At 39.5% G+C, this 24,446-nt stretch overlaps 1 protein-coding gene across 2 annotated transcripts in view; it reads right to left on the bottom strand.

The window, feature by feature from the left end:
* The window catches only part of ARFGEF3 (ARFGEF family member 3), a 150,041-nt gene that overhangs the window by 111,693 nt on the left and 13,902 nt on the right, over positions 1–24,446 (bottom strand). The window lies entirely within an intron of this gene.

The raw sequence follows: 24,446 nt of genomic DNA on the forward strand, positions 1-24,446 counted from the left end.
CCACAAACGTGCCTTGCTATTTCCCAAATTAATAGAACTTCTTGCACCCCGTATACCTGGGCTGAACAACTCTAGGAAGCACCATTTATACAGATTTCTATGCCTTGCTCACCCCTCTGCCTCACCTAGGGAGTGACCACATCACCACCACTACCTTCCCTCATCAATATAAACTGAAATTCTACTAACTTCTTAATTGCTCCCTAACTCAAAGGTATTCAATACTCATTTACAATTCATTTACAATCATCTCCAGTAAGAGGTATATCTGAATTTTGTGAAAAATAAACACATTTCCAAGATAGAAATACAAAGGAATCATCAATAGGTTTGACCAATGAGAATTACCTGGTGTCATAGAAGAAAGAAAGAAACAAAAAATACATGGAGAGCTACTTGTATATTTTAAAGCTTAAAAAAATAATGTACTAAAACATGTTAGGAATAAATCAAAAAAGGCTATAAAGAGAAACATATCTGTTAGCAGCATTCATTCTAAATAATTAAACAATAGACCAAGAATTTTAATCAACCCAGTATTTCCCCATGGAGTTGCACTGGCACAACAAATGACACGTTACTTAATTCTACCAGGTTCTTTCACCCCCCACTTAAACCAGAGCAGCCCTGTTTTTATCTGTGTTATATTTTCACCATAAACTGAAAGAGTCATTGACTTTAGAGAGTGTGAAAGCCACAAGGTAAGACTACACGATTTCGTCTTTGGAGAAATAAGGGTCACTACTGTAGAACACAATGAAACAGAAGTTAATTATAGCTCTGGCTCTTTCCTGTCCACCCTGCAGTTCTGCTGCTTTTCCATGGACTCCTCCATCAACAGCTCCATGACAGATGAAGTGAAAGTCACAGACACTCTCTAATGCCCGCCACAAACACAGAACAAAAACAGACTATCGGAAAGAACATTTGCCTTCCTAATCCTTCTCACCTATCACTTCACTAACCTGATTTTACAATACCCACTTTTATATGACAATTCACACTACAGCCATTTTTCATTAGATACATCCTTGGACAGATGGATCAATTACCTAACTGTATTACTTCCAGTTGGTTGGCTATAATGTTGTCCCTGTTATTGTCATCAGCGTGTAACAGTTACAAGGCAAACGCAGCAATGTAGTCATTTAAAGCAGAAATAGCTGATTTTTCCAATTTTGTTTCTTTTGTTTAATTACAACCAGTTTATAAGCTTGGAAAAATTAATTGGAAGGGTGAAGTTCAGTGAGAAGTAGGAATAATGGGCAGATGGAGTATTAACAGAAGAACAATAGAACTTCATCTGTAAACCCTTGAAACCATCCAATTTCCATCAGAATTAATTCACTGTGAAAGGACTTTTACCTCAAATTTAGAGTCAGATCTGCCAGCAAGGGCACAGTACCAGTGAGCAAGTGTGGAAGTCCAAAGCTCTCACAGTCTCAGAACCGGGAGCAGGGAAAATCTCCGTGGAGTGACAATATGCTAAAAATGCACAAATATTACCCATTGCTCACCAAAGGCACCAAACAAGACTGGATGCCACGTTCAGCAACAAGGCCACTCCTGGAAATGCTGAACCTGCTGACCCTTGGGAAGCAGCATTATGTCAGCATATAAACAAGTGTATACCCATATTACTCTGCCATCTGCAGTATTAGTATTCAAAACCCTCATTCCACTCTCTCCTACTTATACATTCACACGATTTATACTGCAGACCTGAGCCAGGGCATGGACATATGCTAGGACTGCCAGATTGCACCAGGATTCCAAGGGACATTACTGCACTGCTCCCTGTGCCACTCATGGTCACCAGACAGGACCGGAAGATGTAACTAGTTCAGGTAGGTTTTGGCTGAGTTGAAAGGTATCAGTATTTATAGGAAAGAACAGGGGCTATGAAATCACATAGACCTAACCATTTATAAACTGCAATCTCAGTCAAGACACTTCACTCTGTTGGGGCTTAACTTCTCAATCCATAAAAAAAGCACCTTGAGACCAATCCTGCAGAGTTATAATAAGGAGTACAGATCCTATATATCCAGAGTCGACAAACGTTTTCCATTAAGTGGCAGATAATAAATATTTTAGGCTTTACAGTCCACATGGTCTCTGTTCTAACTACCTAACTCTGCCATAGCACAAAAACAATCATAGGTGATACATAGATGAACATAGAATGGCTATGTTCCAATAAAACTTTATTTACAAAAACAGGTACTAGACCAGATTTGGCTTACTGGCTGTAGATTGCCCAGCTGTGATACAGACAAAGGTCCAGCACAGATCATGGTTGTCAGCACAAGATAAGCAGATCTAATCTTGTCAACAGTATCCAGATAGGTTTTGCACACAACATAAAGCTAAGTGTCCTAGGAGAGTTGTCTTAGCCAAAGTAATTATAGCACTAAGATCTCTTTGAGAAAGTAACTGTTTTAAGGAAGTAGACTGCGAGATTTCATCTGGGCACTAAACCATGGCACTCCATCTATCCAACCAGCCATTCAACCAACATTGGAGAGTCTACTGCATGCAAGGTACCCGGATGAGTGCCCAGGAAGATCTGGAATAAGACAGAAGAAATACTTGGTTTCATTTTTAGTCATGAGATGAAAAAGGGGGGAAAAAAAGAAAATCAACATTTACTATTTCTCTATTTAGTTTACCTCTCACTACCTTCTTAAAATAAGCATTCTTACCCTTGTTTTACATTTGAGAAAACGGGGGTTCAGAAAGGTTTCATAATCTTCCCAAGGCCACACAGCCAAAATCTGTTAAAAACCATTCAACCCCAATTCCATCTGACTCCCACAACCAAATTCCTTCTAACACTCTTTGGTTTCAAAAGATCAGAATAAAGCTAGAGGAGATCTGTTTCATAACCTTTTTTGGGATCATGATCTCAGAAAATCTGGCAAAAGACCCTCTGCCTAGAAAATAATTTCAGGTGACTCAAAGCTCCCGCCAAACTCCAAATGGATTCCAAGTTAAGAACCCCTGCCCTCAGGGGAAACACCCTGCCGTCATGGAAGAAACCTCAGTGTCTGCCTCAGAGAAGAAGGCCATGTTCCCTGGCTGGCATTAGGGTTCCACCAGGATGGAATGTAGCTTTGTGTGTGTGTGTGTGTGTGTGTGTGTGTGTGTGTGTACAGGAAGTGAGGGGGATAAGGGAAGGGGGATGACGAACTCTCTTCTCAGGATCCAGGTCCTCTCAGACCCAGCAGTCCTAGGTTAGCGTCACAAGCCTCAGAGCTTGACTTTGATAGGAAAGGAACACCTGCAGGAAATGAAGAAAGCTCATGGGGAACTAACTGTACTGCTTGCTCTGTGATACCATGAAAACCCTGCTGCCTAATTTTTTAAAAGTGATTTTAATAGAAGAGAATAACGGGACCTGTTAACTGGGTCTCAGGAAGAAATTTATAATGAAGATGCAACAAGGCACACACTCAGTCCCCTTTGCAGATACTGTATTAGAATAAATTACATTTCGATAGTTCTAGATGCTGCCTCATTGGGAAAAGGGCATACCATAAAACCAATACTCAATCACATTAAGGGATAATTTTTTATGCACAGGCATGCGCAAATTCGCTCTTGCCTAATTAAATAAAGGCAGTGGTCCCAGGTTTCATGTCCTGACATGCCATTATTTCTTAAAGCAGAATAATTAGCAGTGCTGCATATGCATGAGGAAGACACCATTCTGTGACACTGTGTCTGGTCGTATCAAGGAGACTGAGCCTTTTTCCTTAACTGCATTGTCACAGTTCACAGACCAGCTTTACTAGGCTGAAGATAACAATAGACAAAGGGAAATTGAATTAAAATAGGCAAATAGTGGAAAAATTAGGATTTACCAAAAATTGCTTTTCAATATGAACACCATGAACTTTAAATAAAACCAAATATAGTCCTGAATGGTAGGCAGACTCCTCTTTGACGCACCGCATGGGAAGGCACTAGAAGATACCTTAGATTTCTAAAGTCTGACTATACTCTCCAAGTCTAGGATTCTATGATCTAAGCCATCTATTCAATAACTGCCTGGATTTCTTCACCTATAACCAGGGCTCTGGTTGAAAACCAGTGGCTTCGATGTGCAAAATACCACGCACACGTGTTTGTATTTACTATTTAATTATAACTTTGGAAAGTAGAGATTTAATTGTCAACAAACTAAGAGATTTGATTACCTATCCAAGGTCATATGTTTGTAAATGACAGAGCTGTCATTTAAACTCATCTGTCTTCACAACACACGTTCTTAGGCCTCACCACAACATCTAAACCAGCAGACAGCTCCCCACCGACTATGGACTCTGGCTTTAAAAACAATATCCAACTTCCACCAGGTTAAAAGAGAGAGGACAGGCATCAAACGATACAAATTATCTTATTTTGAGTGGTCTTTCATGAAGCAATGCATTGCATTTGACAGCTGGTGTATAGTGTGATGAGAACCTATAGGCAGTTTGGAGGGATGGGAAAAAATATGGCCTTGGAGTTGGCGGCCATCACTTCTCTTAGTACTCACAACCTTTCCTAATTTGAGTACAGAGGGTTTTTCACCCCCTTGTGATACTTGGGATGTTATTTTGCATGTTTATGAATGCTGGTGCTTTAAACAGTTTGTATCAACACTGATGGATTTCCATTGATTAAACTTTGCCCGAGCCAATTCCATTGAGCCAGTTGGAACCAAATTGATTCCTTAATTGATTTTTTTTGCAGGCCAGTTAAAATGTTTCCATTTTATTTCTATTTTAATGAAATTATTTTTTCAGTATGAATCCTTTTCTTTTCTATTTTATAACAAAGATTAGATTCATCCTTCAGAAACTGTTTTAGGCCCTAGAGATACAGCTGTAAACAACATAAAATTCCTTTCTCCTACAGGCCTTCAAAATTTCTTAGCAAGCTTACTGCAATTAAATTGAGTGAATGAAATTGCTATCTTTGTAGATTGGAAAGGGATGCATATTGGCAATTTTAATATGATTCAACCTATTAAAAAAATCATAAATAATATAATGTGGTTAAGCTCATATTTCTCTCAAGACATAAACTTTTATTATATATCATTTGATTATAAAAGGCAGAGGTGTACATAAAAGCAATTCAAAGAGTACAAAGGGACATATAGCAATGAACATCAATCAGGATAACATCTAAGAAAGAGCTGGGCTGAATGTTGATGGGCATTTCCAGACAGAGGCATGGCAGATCTTTTGTTTTCTTGTTTTACACTTTACATTTGTATCCATATTTATATAATATCTCTAGAGAATACTAGCATAAGCTAAAGAAAATATATTTTAAAGGTAGAAAGCCATTGACTCCTCACAAAAATAGCCATCAATCGTGTTTCCTACTTCTGCTAAGCTCAAAAAGGTGAGTGAATTTGCATGAATACAGACAAAATACTAAATATGGAACTTTGTTCCTCCCATTGCTCTCTGGTACTTACTTTGACAATCCATGTATTCATTATAGCTATTCTACCTGCTGATCTTGTCCATAAAGAAAACCTTCAATTACATTATGGACCTTACCGTGCTAACAGATATGTTTCTGTAACAAAAGGACAACTGCAGGCAATTAACTAGGCTTACCAATCATCTGAAAAATTTTAAATACTATCTAGACTTCATCTTTACTATTTGACATATCTAACTTTAAAAGTAAGCTGCAAAAGAATAGAAAGCAACATAAAAAAATATTTTGTTACATTATCAAAGAATGCGTTTTTTATTTTAAAGTTTTCACCTAATATTCTTCCAGTATTTAAAAAATACAAGACACTACAAGTCAAGAAAACAATTTATAAGGGAGAGTAAATTTTTATTTATTTTGAAATTTTTTTTCCCAGTTTTATTGCGATATAATTGACATATAACATTGTATAAGTTTAAGGTGTTCAACATAACGATATGTATATATTGCAAAACGATCACCACAATAAGCTTAGTTAATATCCATCACCTCAAATAGTGACAATTTTTTAATTGTGATGAGAACTTTTAAGATCAACTCTCTTAGCAACTTTCAGACATACAATAGCTTTGTTAACTATAGTCACCATGCTGTACATTACATCCTCAGAACTTACTCATCTTTGAAAAAAATTAAAGATGGATTACAGCTTGGTATTTTCACCTGAAATTTAGCATTATCAATATTCGTACTTCTGCCATAAGATATAAATTCTATAAGCAGGGGCAAAACACTACAGCTTTTTTTATTTCTAGCAGAAAAAAAAGATACATGAAATCCATAATAATCATAAGGGAGGTTTTTCTGGAATTCATTTTTTTCTACAACTACTGAGCATCTGTTATGCTCAGGGCACTGCACTTGGCACTGAGCATAAAACAGAGGAAAACAGACATCATTCCTGTCCAAGATAGGGGCAAGTGTAAATTCACCTTCTGATAATTAAAAAACTGATAAGGAAAATGTCTGAGAAGTGTTAACATCAAGGCCATCTAAAGGTTGGCTGAAAAGATTATCTTTATTGAAAGATAAACAAGTCTAGCAAAAAAGGACCAAAGCAAATAGTCTTCTCATTCCATTGACAACACTTTGTGTTGGACACAACATATTGGCCTTTTTCTTTGGGTCAAGTGTTCTGTCACTTTCAACTAAAGGACTCCTCGCTGATATAAGGGAGTATGGCTGCGGAGGTCACAGAAGGGTCATTGCTTAAAGCCTTCATTGTGCCATATACCAGGCTAATGGCTTCCGCACATGATCTCATTTAATCCTCACCCCAAACCAATGAGGAGGGATGACTATCGTTGGCATTTACTGATGAGGGTAGTGAAGGGAAGAGGGGGAGAGAAAAATTTACTCCTGGATAAGAGGTGATGCAGCAAGCTCCTTAGCAGCCTGTGACCTTCATGGTTACCATTTGTCACTCTCAAACCACGTTCCAAGAACTGGGTTAGGCATTTAAACTTGTGAAGGACTTTTCATAAAGAAACTTCTTTCTGACCATTGTCAATCCATCCTTCCATTTCCTCACATTATCTCCATGTTAATCATTTACATATTGACTTTTCCATTTTTCCAGTGTGACATACTGTAAACTGCTCCTCTCCTCCACCAACAAACACACTTACTTCTTCAAAAAACCCCTTTCTGTGGCACCATAAAACCTTTTGCTCTTTAAGACTTTTATTAAAAAAAAAAAAAGTCAATGATGTCAAGAGATTAAAAACATTAATACTTTGACCTAGGATTTTCTATTCTACGAATCTTTCCAAAGAAACCATTATAGATGTAGCAAAGTTTTAGATGCAAATATTTTTTACTATGGTTTTATATATAATGCAAATAAGGTAAATAAATCATGGTACAGCTATAGAATAGAATAGTATACAATAATTAAAAGTATTCTGAAAAGTTTTCAACAACACAGCAAAATGCTTTGAAAATCTTATGCCAAAAAAATAAAAAAGGAATGAGAATACAATGTAGGCTATATACCATACTATGGTTCCACTCTTGAATAAAAAATTACATATACATACAAAGTAGGTGGAGGAGGGAGAGACTGGAAACAAATTCCTCAAAACAACTCCAGAATGCAATCTCTGTCGTTTGGGAATATGGATGATTTTGGTTTTATTATTTGTTTTTACATTTAAATTTTCTTTTTTAAGAATAAAATATATTACCTTTAGAAAAAGAAAAAGTAAAGTCAGCCCTGTCCTACACGTGCATAAACATGCTCTCCTTTCCTTCAAAGCTTTTGGCCTGGAACCCTGGATGGCCACGTTTCCGGTGGTCATTAGATTCCATCTAATCTTTCCTGAACTTCCTCTGTGCTAATTTCATTTCTTCTAACAAGTCACCACCCTTCCCACTTTATCAAAAACTGGGCTATATTCCAGGAATAGTTTATCTTTTCCTTTTCCCTAATACATTTCCTTACTGTCTTTCAAATACTTACTGAATTCTTTCTTCTCCTGAAAGCATTTTTGACTGAAAATAAGCCTTCTTTGGACCCTAAAATATAATTACCTTAGTCATATACACATGATCTAAAATCAGCATGCTTAAATTTGCTTCTTTCTGTGATACGTTTTCCTACAATCAAGCTTTTGGGCTTAGAGTGTGAATATACCAACAACATGAAGTATGTCTGTGGGAATTGTTCTGCCCTGCCCTCTAACACAGAACCGCATGCATTTTGCTATTTAATGATTTTTTTTCTCATGATAAAAATGCTCCTTCTAGCAATCTAGCGATAAGACTTTGCCCAGTATCTCTGCTACAGAGAGACAAATGAAAATAAACCACCACAACAAAAAAGATTTCTGACTCAAATGCTCAAATCTTAGGGAAGAAGAGAAAATTAGTTAGACAATACCATAATGCAATCTTTTTTATGTGCTAATAACTTTATGCAAATGTGTATCTACTTCTTAAAAAGTAGCAACAGTATGGCATAAATACCTTTTAGGAAAGTTTATATAACCAAAGACAGGTAACTTAGGCAAAACTAGACAGAGAAAAAAATGTAATTTCTTTATGTTCTATTCAGAACTCACAGGCCTATTAAAGCTAAAAAATTATACACATATACATTTATCATAATGATTTCTGACCAGTTACATGCCGTGACAGCTAAATGTTAGAACTAAACGTCAAGTAAAATTTTTCTGTGAAACAGAAATTTCCAGTGATGATGCCAGAATGTCTTGTACAAGCAGTCCATTAGAAGAGCAAGACAACTGTCAGAACTAAAATTTGTATTCCTGAATGTCTGGCTAATCATCCATTTGTGAGAAGCACATAAGATTTTTAGTTAAAGATCATGAAATAAATATTTGTTTAGCCTACTATATAGCCAGGCTCTGTATTGAAATGGTAGGCACATAATGATGAATGAGACACACAGCTGCTGTTCATATGAACCCCACAGTCTGAGGGAGGCAACAGATAAGGGATAATACGCACCTATAAATACAAGATAACACACACTTGTGTTAAGGTCTACACAACCAACTATAAAAGTATAATGGGGGTGGGAGAGATCCTGTCTAGAAAAATACAAGTGCCTTCATAGACAAGGTGACATGCATTGGGCCTTAAAATGGAGAAGATAGTATAGGATCAGCCAGGTGAAGAAGAACATACCCAGCTGAGGTTGTGGGTGCAAAGGTACCGAGTGGATTCATGGAACAGCCAAAATAACCTTGTGACCGATAAGCTATGGTGGAAAGACAGGTGAAAAATATGTTTGACAAAGCAGATTTGAGCCAGGTTTTAATATGCATGCCAGAGAGACTGCCCTTCAGCCATTTGAAAATGAGAAGCTAATGAAAGATTTTTAATCAAGGGAATAATGTGATCTCAGACATTTTCTACAAAATGGAACTTTGGATAAAATGTAGAGAATGGATCAAAAGTAGAATATATGGAAACAATTTTTGGAGTCAAACTAATCTGGGTCAAATGCAGGCTCTTTCAATTGCAACCTGTGCACTAAGTATTCAGCTCTTCAACTCTCACTTTTATTCACCTAAAAATATGGAATATTACCTATCTTGAAAAGCATTATGATTAGATAAGAAGCCATGTTAGAAAAGTTTCTAATGGATTGCCCAGGGCCATCCTAACATTTGCAGCCCTCCTGAAGGCTCCTGGTCCAACCCTTTCTCTTTCCATCCCTGGCTCTTTCCTGCCCCCCTTAGGGATCTCACGGGCACAAGTATAGACACCCCAGCCCGGGTGCCACTCTCAGACCACAACCCATGCAAATAGCTGCCCTGTGGCCAGGCCTTGGGCCTATAGATGCACATACCTGTGGTACCATCAGCCTTCTAAATGAAAGAGCTGGGGAAAAGGCCCACATGCAGTTTCCAGAAGGAGGCTCAGCATAATCTAAGTAGGGAATTCTGAGGTCTTAAGTAGCCAGAGCACGAGCTGAGGGTGCTGGGTGGGCTCAGGGTGGGCATGTTCCCTCTGCCCCGGGGAAGATGAGAATGGAGCCTCTACAACGTGGGCCCAGGCCAGGGTCCCACCTCACCCAGGAACTTAGGGTGATAGGCTAGTGCCTCACATGTTGTATACACTCAACAAATAACTGTTGTCCTGGCACTTTCTTTCTTACTGTTGCCACTGTCTTGTCGTTATAGCTTTGTTGTTGTCATTATTAACCAGTGGCAGGAAAGCCTGGAAGAAGGACGATACTCTGCTATAAGAACCTCGTGCTGAAAGAACAATGCAGTTAGGCCTGTATTCAGAAATAGGAAAAAAAGAAAAACTAGATAGCACAGAAGTGGAATAAAGAGGACCTACTGGAAGAACAGTTTTGAGGAAGGAAGTGGGAAGGATAATAAGTTTATTTTTATATATTTTGACATCCAAGTACTAACAGGTAGAAAATTAGATGGACTGGTCTGGAGTTCAGGAAAAATTTAGACATTATCCAATCTAAAAGTGATAGTTAAAGCCTTGGGAATAGATGAAACGTCCAGGGGAAAGTACAGGCACAAAACAGGACAGAGCTTAGAAAAATCCCGCCAGGCAGTGAGTGGCGAGAAGAAAGGACACTAGCAAAGGAAAAGTCAGAGGAAGCTGTGATGCTCAGGAAGATGGCAGGAGGAAGGCTGTTCTTCAAATATATATCCATTCAGTACTAGAGTCTACCAGTCACTGAGTACCCACTCTGTGCCAGGCATTATAACTTGGCAACACACACAACCATTTAATTCAGTATGTACAATGCTATGTAATAGGTAATTATCTCCATGTCATCAATGGGCTAACAGGCTAAAAGATAATAAGTAATTTGTCCCATTTCACCTAAATATTATAAGGCCTCAGGTCCCGTTAGAAGCTTAACCTTACTGTTAAAACTTAGGAAAAACTAGAAACACTTTGGTCACTTCTCCAGAGGAGGAAGTAAGGAAAGGAGAGAAGGGATCAGTCCTTCTATCAGAGGAGGCCGTAAGCTAGGAACTTTTTCATTATATTATTTCATTTAACCCTCACAAGAACTAGGGCAGTGGGCATTATATCCATTTTGCAGTATAACAGGCTCCCAGAGTCATGTACCCATGGACAGAGCTAGTGAATGGATGGGTTCAGATTCAAATGTAAGGACTGTATAATACAAAAGCCTACCCTCTTTCCATAGCAAAATGTTATTATACCTCTCCACCACAAGAAGCCAAAAGGGGACGGGAAAGGCATATATAACACAGAAAGAAGCATAAGCATCCCTGGAAATTAACCAAAGTAATACAAAGTTTTAATTTTTCAGTTGTCTTATGTGCTCCCCAAAACAACCCAGCACATGAAAGCGAGTACAAAAATCCCCACTTCTCTCTGGACAAGTACAATGGAGACCTTCTTCTGTCTGAATAGCAAACTCAGATATAAGATGTACAGGTCCATAGGTCCCAGAAAGTAAAAACCAAACAAACAAGCAAACAAACAAACAAAAAAACTGTACCCTTCACTCTTTTATTGGCTTTTTATCTACAACAGTAAAACGTCAAGCATTAAATTGTCAAAATTAACCCAAGACATAAAAGCTAAGCATCAGGCTCATTTGAATAAACGGCAAGGCCAAGAACAGCGTCTTGAAGCTTAATCCTTAGTGCCATGGTAGACTGTCCCATTCAAGGCTAACAATTGTTCCTCAAACACACGCTCAGTGCCTTTGAGCATCACGTCCTCTCTATTCACACATCCATCTATCTTTCCAAATGCCACCCTCCTTCACACTTCTGCAGGAGCATTCCTAGGGCCCTCCTGGCAAGGTTAGTGCCTCCTCTACCCCCGTAACAGGCAGACGTGGCTGGTTACACAGGTGGTGAGGAATGTTGTTAAATAGCTGTGGAGGGAAACCTATTAACCCTCCTTGGCTCACAATCAACTGGTGATGAACTACCTTGTGAACTACCTTACTAGCATTACAATGGCTTACTAAATTTAAAAAGTGAGACCAAACCTTCAAAAAGGAGGCGATCTCCGGGATTTTATGCCAATTTTTGACCAATTGTTCAGATCACAACTGTAATGGGGGAAATAGTAACATGACTTTTTTTTCCCTAAGGTACATCAATTTGATGGAATTTTAATGGCTCTTAAAATGTTTTTAAAGAACTCTCAATGACTTGAAAAACATTTTCTTGATATGATATCAAACTAAGTTAAAATAACAAGTTGCAGAATATATACTATGTGACCTAAGAATTTTCATTAGACACACTCAGAAGAAAATAAACCAAATATTAAGATTTATTATCTCCAGGTGATCTGACTTTTATAGCCAACTGTCAAGAGTTAGAGTTCAGACTTTACCAGTTATTACTGGGCACATCTTATCTTCTTTATGCTTCTATCTCCTCATCTATAAAGTACAGATGCAATGAAATCTACTGCATAGTAACATGGCATTGTGGGTCCATAATTATATTTTCTAAGCTTTTCAATTTTCTGTAGAAAGATCATACTTCCCAACGTAAAAACATTATTTTTCACAAGTTTATCACGTGTGTATTCTCTTACTTTCTAAATAATTTAAAACAAGTGTATTTCATATCATAGACAAAAATTATACCTTTTAGACCCCATCTTACACCACTCACAACAATTAACTTGAAATGGATTAAAGACTTAAACAGAAGACCTGAAACTATAACACTCCTAGAAGAAAACATAGGGAAAAACTCCTTGACACTGGCCTTGGCAATGATTCTTTGGACATAACAACAAAACACAGGCGACAAAAGCAAAAATAAACAAGTGAGACCATATCAAACTACAAAGGCTCTGCACAGCAAAGGAAATAATCAACAAAATGAAAAGGCAACCTACCAAATGGGAGAAATTATTTGCAAATGATAGATCTGATAAGGGTTCATATCCAAAATGTACAAGGAACTCATAAAACTTAATAGCAAAAATACAAATTATCCAATTAAAAAAGGGCTACGAATCTAGATAGGTGTTTTTTCAAAGAAGACATATGAATGTCCAACAAACACATGAAAAGGTGTTCACCATCACCAGTCATTAGGAAAATGCAAATCAGAACTACAACGAGCTATCACCTCACATCTGTTTGGACGGCTATTATTAAAACACAAGAGATAAGTTTTGGCAAGGATATGGAGAAAAGGGAACCTTTGTGCACTGTTGATGGGAATGTAAATTGGTGCAGCCATTATGGGAAACACTATAGAGATTTCTCAAAAAACTAAATATAGCAATACCATTGTGGGCATATACACAAAGGAAACAAAATCAGTATCTCAAAGAGATACCTGCATCCCCATGTTCACTGCACTATTCTTCACAATAGCCAAGACATGAAACAGCCATGTCTTGTTAAGTGTCCATCAAAAGATGGATGGATAAAGAAAATGTGATATCTCTCCTTCTAGATAGACAGACAGATAGATAGACACACGATGGAATAGTATTTAGCCATAAAAAACAAGGAAATCCTGCCATTTGCAACTACATGGGTGAACCTAGAGACCATTATGCTAAATGAAATAAGCCAGAGGCAGAAAGACAAATACTGCATGACCTTACTTACATGTGGAATCCAAAAGTGTCAAACTCATAGAAAGAGAGCATAGACTAATCGTTGCCAGAGGCTGGAGGGTTGGGGAATAGGGAGATATTGGTCTAAGGGTCCAAACTTTCAGTTATAAGTCAGTAAATTCTGGGATGTAATGTACAGCATGGTGACTATAGTTAACAATACGATATTGGATACTTGAAATTTGCTAAGGGAGTGGATCTTAAGTGGTCTCACAACACACACACACATACACACAAAACTGTAACTGTGAGGGGATGGATGTGTTAACTTGATTGTGGTCATCATTTCACAATGAATACATATATCAAATCATCACATTGTAAACCTTAAATACGTACAATTTTATTTGGCAATTATACCTCAGTAAAGCTGGGGGGAAATAACACCTTTTTATAATTTGAAGTTAGAGTCTCTGTTCCCTGTTAAAAGCTCTGTAGTTCTTTCAGGCATCGAAAATCACTTTCTGCCATCCATGTATAGCAATCACTCCCCTTAAGCAATTCATTCTGGCAACAAGCATCAAATCGAAAACAATGATGTAAAATTTTATTTTCCCATAAACAGCAAATTTTCCCAGCAGTAATATGCGTATATTTGTGGTGTTTCAATGACTGAATATCCCAATAGATTCTGCACTCCAAGCACTTTTTAAAAATAGGCCTTGGGTAAAAACCAAAAAGGTTGGTTTGTTTCCTTATTCGTTGTCTGCTTTAAACATAGTATAGACTCTATATTTCTCTCTGCCAGCCTGAAGAGTCAGCTAAATAAGATCTATAATCTGCTACTCAGTAGCCTCAGGTCTGGCACTCTCTGATGTGAAGACAAGATATTTCTCAGGATAAATTGAATTTTAAAGGTTGGGTTTGTGATGGGGCATTACAGTTACCCTTCAGCCTGTTTTAAACTACCTTCGAACCCAGTCCACTAAAGGCAGTTGCATTTGTAACAATATGTTAACAACAGGCTGCTTTATTCCACTCAAGGTAATATCAACTCTAGTACACAACTGTATGACCTTCCTCTGTGAAACAGACTGGGAGAAAAACAAATATGCCTTTTTTTTTTTTTTTTTTTTTTTTTTTAATGCACTGAAGAGAAAAAAAGAAAAAAAAAACAGTAGCAGACTGTTCTCTTAGTAGAATAATTAAAGACCAAAAAACTCAGGCAGTAAAAAGCTGCCTGACAACAATCCAGTGCAGGGCATGAAAATGGGACAGCAAAGGACTCAGAGCATTGTAAACCAGGCGGCCAATCTAGACCCTCCTTCTCAAGGGTGTTAACATAAGTCGGCCTGACCTTACTATTCTCCGCATTCATATTCAATCGAGACCACAAAGAGCAAATGCAATGCAGCCATTTTGCAACAGGCTTGTCTGTAAATGTCCTAAATCCAGAGACTTGGTGAGTTTGCAAAAGAACGTGTATGGATGCCCACAAGATCAGTGAACTCAAGCGAAGATCCTGAAGTTTGATCAATATATTCACATGAGAGAAAGGGAAATTTGTCAATAAATTTATCAAGTATTCAAGTATTTAAAACACTATCAGTGTTAGTCTGCTACAATTATTATTTTTATTGGTAAAATCCCACTCCATAGACTCTTCTAGCTAAAGAAAGGTATCTCACCCCGAAACCTCAACATACACACTCTTTTTCTATCCTAATATCCATAGGAGAGATCCCTAAACTGCAGAAAACGGAATTGACTCCATCACCTAAACACTCTTTCAGTTGCACAGATGCCTTGTTACCAGGGTGACTTGACACACTATTCCCATCATGGTATTTTTCCCAATGTGTCAGGAGGAAACGAGGCACTCTCCGTTCCAGCCTGGGGAGGCATGAACATGCTGAGCAGGATCAAAATGACCAGGAACCCTACTGCTGAAGACGGTCAAATCAACGTTCATGCTCAAGTTTATGGGCACTTACTCATCGCCACTCATAGCCACACGAGGTGGCTGTCATCTCTCCCTGGGGACACAGAGGGACCTGATATCCCTATGCAGGCTGGACTCCATCCAGTCATCCCTGGGAAGCCAGAGCCATCCTTACTGGGGTGCCAACGCAGCGGGGCCTCCCCAACTGAAAGTCCAGGGTGTCGGAGCAGGGAGCCCCTTGCTCTGGTTTTAAGTGTGATGGCCAGAATGGAATTCTACAGTGTCATGAAGGCAAAGGGGTCTGTTAGAAGAACTCTGGTCCAACTTGGAGATCTGTGGTTTTGTTTTGGCCAACACATAGAGAATATAACCCTGGGCATGTTACTTAGCTCTCTCTGGAGAGTACTTTCTATTCACAAGACACTAGGAAGGTTCTCCCCTTCCCAATCTTTCTCAAAAGGATGGGAAGAATAAACTGAGTAGAGATATGAAAGAGCTTTGAAAGCAAACACTTCATAGAAATATAAGGGAGGTGTAGTGAGGAAAGTAGCAGAGTCTAAGGAAATGAACCTTCTTCTCTTGTCCTGGCTCAGACACGTGTTCTCCAGAAGTCTCAGCTGTCTTACCTGCAAGACGGGGATATCTCTATCACCTCTCCAAATGCTAATAGCCTCTACTTCTTTGAAATGTGTGGCTAGCAGTCTTAGCAGTCTTCTTAGTAACTGGATTGCAACTTGGTTTTAAAAGCTGGCAACGTGGTGTCCCCCAAGTGGAAGACCCAGCTTGGTCTAAGAGTTTCCTCATAATCCTGTCTCCTTTTCCTGTCTCCCTTGTGGCTATGGAAAAACTTTTGCTTTCCTGATAAAAAGGACCAGATCTGTTTAAGTGGCACTGCCCTTTTGCCTTTTGTTTGTTTGCCTTCTCTCTTGGATGGAAATGTGATGACTGGAGCCAAAACAGCCATTTTGTTGTATGAAGAGTCAAATATGATGGAAGGCCAACAGAATCTTGGACATAACCACGGCTGACAGCCTACCTCCAGGCTGCTTATTAATGAGAAAATTAAGCCCCATCTTCTTTAAACCACTGTTAGTTAGGCTTCCATTACTTATAGCTGAATGCATTCATAACTTATATACTCTGTTAGAGCCTATTTCTAGAGAAGAGCCAAATTCAAGTAATGACATATGTGCCTTATTTCCCAAAGGCGAAGGGTGAAATGAAGAAACAGGGACAATAGTTTTATTCTAATACATCTAAATGATAGGTATTCAGCAAATATGCATTAAAGGCATAGAATATATTCATTAAAAACATGAGCTATTTTAGCTCATGGTGTTGAGCTAAATTTTCAAGTCAGACCTGTATTTGAACCTCTGTCTATCATGGATTAGCTGTGTGACTTCAAGCAAATGATTTTATCACTCCAGCCTCAGTTTTCTTATCATTAAAATATAGATTATATTAGTACCCATTGTAAAATTTAATAAAATAAAGCATAAAGTCAGTAGTAAAATTCCTGGCATAGATCAATGCTCCATAATTGGCACCTTTCAATACTGCGGGGCAGGCACATTACAGCAGGGGCCCTGGTCATAAGGATGATGGAGTTTAGAGTCCGGGTGAGGGAGCACACAAGTAAATCAGTTATTTGTGGCAGCGGGATAGACCACGCTGTGCACCTGTGTGCCCAGGGTGTGCGAGAGAATGCCAAAGCCCCACCCCAATACACCTTATAGATGCCACAGATGTCTCAGCTCTCTTTTACTATTTCACAAACGTTACCAAACACTCAGTGTAGAATTTCCATATCCTAATCCTGCACAAGATACAAAAAGGACAACCATATGGCCAAGTGGCAGCCAAACAAGAAGAAAAGGGTCCCACCAATAAATCTTCATGTTTGTTATGGCTGCAACATTCACCTGGGCTTTCCTCTCTCCCTGGGGACCCTGAGGGGCACATGGGTTCCTTTACGGAGCAAGTATCAGTGAGGGTGTTTTCAGCTGCAAGTGAAAGGAAATCCAACTCCTTAAGTGGCTTAAACAAGGAGGCAGGCTGGCTCCAGGTTTAGGTAATTCAGTGCTCCCATGACACAGCCAAGAATTCAGGTTCTTTCCATCTTTCTGCTGATCCATCCTTTCTATGTCAGCTTTATCCCCTGGCTGTCTCCCTTCAAACTTCAAAACAGCTATAGCCCCGCCCCTCCAACCATCATTTGAATGTGTTAAGTTTCAGAGGAAGAACTTCACCAGCACAAGACTGAGAGAGGGTCCCTCTCACATTCCATTCTGATACATCTGAGGGAGGGCAAGCCCATTGCCAGACCAGACTGTCATGTCTACAATGGGGCAGCCTCCCCTGAAGCACAGGGCTGATAATAAAGGTAGAGCCAGATACCCAATCCTGTTCTGTTGGGGTTAGGGAGTGGTTGGATATTGAGTAGGCAACCAAGGTTTCAGTTCCAGAGGAAAATGATAGACGGCCCAGATAATTCACAAATAGCCAACAATTACCTCCTAAACTAAGAAAATCTCTGCCCTTTCTCTGTGTAAAGACACAGCCAAAGCCTTACCTTTAGGTCGGGATGCATTGCAGTACTACTGGGAACTTGGTGTCCTCCGCCCACCCGCATACGCCATCAACAGCCACCTTCACTGTGGACTGCCAGAGAGGCCAGCTAAAGAAGTCTCTTGAGTCCAAGTAAAAATGGAAGAGGAACGCTGATAAGAGCCGCATCTTATTTCAGTTCCCTTATTTCAGATGTCAGAATTTATTTTAAAGAACATTTAGAACTGCCACCGTTAAGTTTTCCAGATCTTGCCTGCCCAGACTGATTTATTTCCCTTTGTAGTCCTAGGAATCGGAAATAACTACTTAAATCCAGATTCTTATCTGCTACTTTGTTGTCAGAACCTTGTTTTCCTATCTAAAATCACACTTTGAAACTCATCACTGGAGGTAAAACAAAACAAAACAAAAACCCTTAATCATGCTTCAAACAGTCAAAACACCGTGAGCTATTTTATCAGTGATATTTCACTTATGATTTGTTGCACATTTTGCAAAGTACCAGTCTTTTCTGATATCTTATGTAAGCTTCACAAGACCCCACTAAGGAGTACCTTGTAGGGCTATGGCAGGGCAATTTCCATAGCTAGAGCAACGGTATAATTAGTGACCTAGGTAACAGTTCCACAGGCCTGTGCTAACAGGATAGCACCTCCCTCCAAAGCTTAACAGCTTGATTGCGATGCGGTCCTAAAGGCTCCAGACTCCAAGGCAATGCCCAGAGAAGGCAGGGCTGAGACCACCTCCTGTCCTTAGGTAAGAGGAAGACCTGGAGACTCTTAAGAAAGAATGATTTGACATTCTGGCATCTAAATGAGGAGGAAAGTAGAGCCTAGACACCTGAGACCCTTTCAGAGGGTCCATGTGGGCAAAACTATTTTCATTCTCAATCTCTCAGGAAAATACAACGGAGTTTATAAAAAAAAAAATATCCACAATTATTTCAAACGGTGATTAAAATTCCCCTCAGATTTTAAGCCACTTATCTACAGAGGCTGGATTTTCTTTATCGACGTCAATCAAAGCAGCAGATTGTAACAGATTGAATAGAGAAGCAGCCTGAAAATCTAGCTGTTTTCTATTAAACCAGATAATAAAGAGATTTGCAAAAAATGTAAAATTCTTCTGTTTTGTTTTGTTTTGTTTTCAAAGTAGTTACTTTTCATAGAAAGTGATTTATATTAATATGTAATAGGTTCATTATTTTTAATGAATTAATACATATTTTAAAATTTCTGTTTTAATGTCTAATATGGTAACTATAATCCAAAAATAGGTTTAAAGCTCTTGGGGTCCTGAATAATTTTTAAAAATGTAAAAAGTCTTGATACTACAAATCCTCAAAACTGCTGCATTAATGTGACCGATGAACGGATAAGGAAAATGTGTGATTAAAGGGGTCATGTACCCAATTCCAAAGTGTGTGTGTGGGGGGGTGGGTTCCCCACTACCAAAAAAATTCTCCAACACCAGCTCAATAGCCTATAATTCAACTCCAAACACTATCTACCCAGCGATAGCATCCGATTCCACAGGTTAAGGGCTCAGTCCCAGAGGACTGTCCCCCCATCCGTACTTGGGACCGAGGTTATCACCTGTACTTCTGACCTGCTGGCCTCAGATAGGAGGTCCCAATGACCTCTTCCTTTGGTTCTATCAATTTGCTAGAGCAGCTCACAGAACTCAGAGAAACATTTTACTTACTAGATTCCCAGTTTATTCTAAAAGGATGTAACTCAGGAACAGCCAGATGGAATAGATGCGTACAGCAAGATAGGTGGGAAGGGGGTGCAGAGCTTCCATGCCCTCTGCAGGCACGCCATGCTCCCAGCACTGCATATGTTTACCAACCCGGAGGCTCTCCGAACCCTGTCCTTTGGGATTTTATGGAGGTTTCATTACACAGGTGTGATTTGTTAAATCACTGGCTACAAGCTCCCACCTCTCTCCCCTCGTGGAGGTCAGGGAGTGGGATTGAAAGTGCCAACCCTCTAATCATGGGATTGGCTCCTGACAACCAGCCCCTATCCAATAGGCTTTCCAATGTTACCTAATTAACACAACAAAAGACAACTTTATTGCTCTCATCACTTAACAAAATTCCAAGAGTTTTAGGGACTCTGTGCCAGCAATGCAGACAAAGGCCAAATATAGTATATATTTCTTATCATAAACCACAATATCACAATGCGATATATACAACAACATGGATGAACCTTGAGGGTATTATGCTACATGGAAGAAATCAGACAGAGAAAGACAAATATTGTATGATCTTACTTACATGTGGAATTGAAAAACAAACCGGGCACATAGAGACAGAGAGCAGATTAGTGGTTGCCACAGATGGGGGAGAGGAGATGGGTGAAGGAGGTCAAAGGGTACAAACTTCCAATCGTATTCCTTAAATTTACACAATGTTATGTCAGGTATCTCAATAAATCTCTCTCAAATGCTAAACAGCTATAGAGGATGGAGGAGGTAAAACAGAGGCTCTTCTCCTAGACAGGAGGCAGCAGGCACGCTGAGCCCTGCAGGGGAGGCCCAGTCTGCTTCTGTGGCCTGCAATGGGGTCCCTCTACATCTATTTCCTCTGCATCTACTGGGCCATCAATGATCACACTGGGGAAACAAAGGCACCTCACCAGTGTCCATCTTTCAGTGTCCGTCTCCATTTATAGAAGCTGACAAGCAAAATGAGTGGCTCAGGGTCCCAATGGGCATACACAGGAGAACCAGGACTTGGATCCAGGACTTAGTGTGTGTATTTCAATGATCTGTTTACTTCCCCCCAGAAAGTGGAGGCTTCTTGGAGGGGAGAGTTTTTGTCTTGTTCCCCACTGTGTTCCCAGCACACAGAACATTTGCTTGCTTGGCTCTGACTCCAAACCCAGGACACCCATCCCCACCTGTCTCCTTCATGAGAGCCCAGATCCCCTTCCAGATGTCTCCAGTAGAGATGTTGACATTAAAGATAATCGTCGCGAACAAATATTTATACAGGCGTCACTGTCCTACATGCTTGGGCACATACACCTTAACTAACAACTGTTTTTCTTTCGTAATCAAATATGCAATTGACTTTAAATTACATCTATATTTTTACTATCTCTGGAACACATGAGTATCTCCCTCCCCCTTTTCAGAGTTGGAGTTAAAATCCTATAGGGTAATACAGCCGCCCTCCCATGGCTCAATCCTGGGAGGCCTCTATGTCCCGCCCCCTCCCTCTGTCCTTCCCTGCAACAACCCATGCACAGCTGGACACAGCTTCCCACTTTCTTCTCTACTAACAGTTTCTGAAATAAGCATACAAAACCCCCTTTTGTCTTTGAAGGATTTTTCTCCCAGCTGGTAAATATAAAATAAATACATAAACAAATAAATAAAATAAAATAAAAATGGGGCTTACAAAATAAAGCAAGTAAATGGGGGAGGTTACAGTTTCATGGGAAACAATTTTGAAATACAGCAGTTCTCTCTGGACTTCATTAAATTAAAAATTAGGCCAGGTTTGCTCCTACTCAGAATATGATCTATTCTAGAAGCATTTCTTTAGTTTAGAACATGATCTATTCTAGATGAGCCCTACACAAAATCTTCTCTTGGTTACTCTGCAGGCTTCCTCATCTTAATAACCTTCCCTAAAGAAACCACCTTCGCTGTGACTTGGCCTCTTCCCTCAGTCAAGTCAGCAGAAGCTCGGAGAGGATAGGGTGAGTTGTTTAATTACATAATTACTCAGGCTTCCCCACTGGGTAGTCACATCAACTCCAGACTAGCGTCTCTTTTATCTTAAGGTCCCCTTCTGTCTTACAGAGAGGAAAAGTCCATTTAGGCCATTTCCTGGCAAAGTCATGTATATACACACTACTCTCGATAGCTCTAATTCACGGCTCTCCCCTAAGTCTGAATAGAGGCTACATGTCCCACCTTGAAAAGCTCTGGCTCCTTGGAAATTGCTTTTAAAGTTACTTCAATCCAAGGTCATATTATTCATATTCCTACATTAGCAAATTGCACACACGTATGAGCAGGGGTTAAATACAGCAGATTTCTCAAGAACTCTTCTCAGTAATGGTGCTTCAGCAAATAATTTACTGCATGAAATGGAGGTTTATATAGCTCAGCTTTTTACCTAAATTACAAATAAGAAATAAACTTCTGTGTTAAATCTATAATGGGATAGGTAATATTCTGTAATGTTAAGAATGGAGTCCAACTGTCCTGACTCTATCTGGGTTGGCGTGGGGTCTCTCCAAGCCTCAGTTTCTTCCCTGCCTCACAGAAGTGCTGTCAGGACTGAGACCAGCATGTATAGCATCTGAGAGAGTCTCTGGCACATAAAAAGGTTTAAAAAAACATCAGTTTATGTTCTAACGTGCCCCAAATTTAGTTGGGAAAATGTGACTCGTAAGGCCATTCAGCATGTTAAGAAGCATCATATTAACAGAGTACTGGATTACAGAATAGGTAGAAGGAGATCTCCTTCAGATTTATTGGCTTTAAGTTGAAAATAATACACCAGGTATTGTGTAGTTACACAATGCTACTGATTTATAAACAGTTCAACTATACATAAATATGCAGTAAAATAAAACTACAATAATAGTATGAAAAATTTAATACACAAAGATGTCCAAAGCAACTAAATATGATGCTTTGGACCGTGCCTTCCCCAGTAGAAAAGTCCTAGAGGGTTAAAAAAAGAGACACCAATACCTCACGGAGCCATTTACATGACTGAATTGATGAGCTCAGGTCCCTACCCATCTCTTGGAATCCATTTTTATAACCCATCAATATAAAATATCTCAGAGGCATACTTTGAAATGGAAGGAAATTTGGACCTCAATTGCCTGTAAGGCACCATTTAATCATGAAAACCACGCACAGAATAATCTGCACAGCGAAAATTCTACCTTCATTCCATTCAAAAGGAATGAAGAAGCCCAAAAAACGAAATCCATGATTGGGTTGTTATACTTTTTCAAAATGGACTTATATTTCCTCCTAACACTTCCCTTTAGACCCAAGTGCTATAAAATAAAGACATGAACGACTTGTCATAAAGGAAAGATAAGTGGTCATGGCTGGTTTCTGGACATTAATATCATGCTCACATCACAAAATATCACTCAAGCCCAATATCCCCTACATCCTAGCTTGGGTAGGTTGTGCACTTCTTTAATTGACTGCATCATTTAAAAGTGCTTTTAGGTCAGGGGCTATTAACAAAGAGAGCTTTATAATTGAGAACTAATTGTAGGTCTTCCTTATCAAAGGGAATAGAACATGAAAACCATTAGGACTGGCTTACAGGCTGGCAGATAACACACAGAAGCAGCTGTTTGTAAGTTAGGAAATATTAGAGTATTGTCACTTATACTCTGTTAAAAGGAGAAAGGAATACTCTGTCTTCCACAGCAGTAAAGAGAGGAAAAAAGAAACTAGATCTTCAGGTCACCTTGCTTTCTAACACGGATTTCAGCATCACCACTGCCAAAGGCCACTCCACCTTCTCCTTGCAATCTGGTTTTTGTGGCCAACACGGAAATGTCATTGTGCTTGGCTTTTTAGGGTAAGCCTGATCTCAGGAAGCTGGAACAGTTCAGGTGACTCCAGGACAAGCCCTGCTCACTTAAATGGTTCCCACTGATTCCCAGCAAGGTTATCAATGTCTCCCTTCATATTTCCTTTCATGGCTCGCTGAGATACACAATTCTCTGCACTGATAATGAGCCAGGCTTAGACCAACCAAAGTATCTTAAACCTCCTATTCTCTCTCTCTCTCTTTTTTTTTTTTTTTCTGGTGCAGAACCAGCAAAAAGATCAACAGAGCCAAAACTTACATTTGTGTGCCTCTGCACAGAGAAGTCAGCTACAGTAGGGAGGAAAGGCAAGAGAGGAGACCTCAAGATGAATTTAAATCCAGGAGAAGCACTGATGTTTGCAATTCACTTGGAATAATGTGGACGCCTCGTCAGAAGCATCAGCAGAAGCACGTGTCCTGCACTTACGCTGACATCATCCATTCAGTTAGCGCAAGCTGAAGACAGGACCTGGGCATTCTACACGGGCACTCTTTGCTTCCCCTCTTGATAGTGGGAAGTAGCAAGGGGAGCCCAACACTTCTCCGTGACACAAGAAAGGCAGAAATAACAGTGATGAGATCGAAAATGCCTGCCAAAGCTGCTATTGAGGTATTTGTTGTCATCCATTTTAAATCATATATCCTTTCTAGTTGATATACAGTAGGCATGCTGAGCTCTTCAATTAAAAAACAAACAGGGCAGCTGGGTGGCTCAGGTGGTTGGAGCACTGGGCTTCTAACACTGGGGTCGTCGGTTCGATTCCCACATGGGCCAATGAGCTGTGTCCTCCACAACTACACTGAAGCTTGACTTGGAGT

Source organism: Rhinolophus sinicus, chromosome 2, assembly GCF_057876585.1.
Source record: "Rhinolophus sinicus isolate RSI-liver-muscle chromosome 2, RSI-T2T, whole genome shotgun sequence".
NCBI lineage: Eukaryota > Metazoa > Chordata > Mammalia > Chiroptera > Rhinolophidae > Rhinolophus > Rhinolophus sinicus.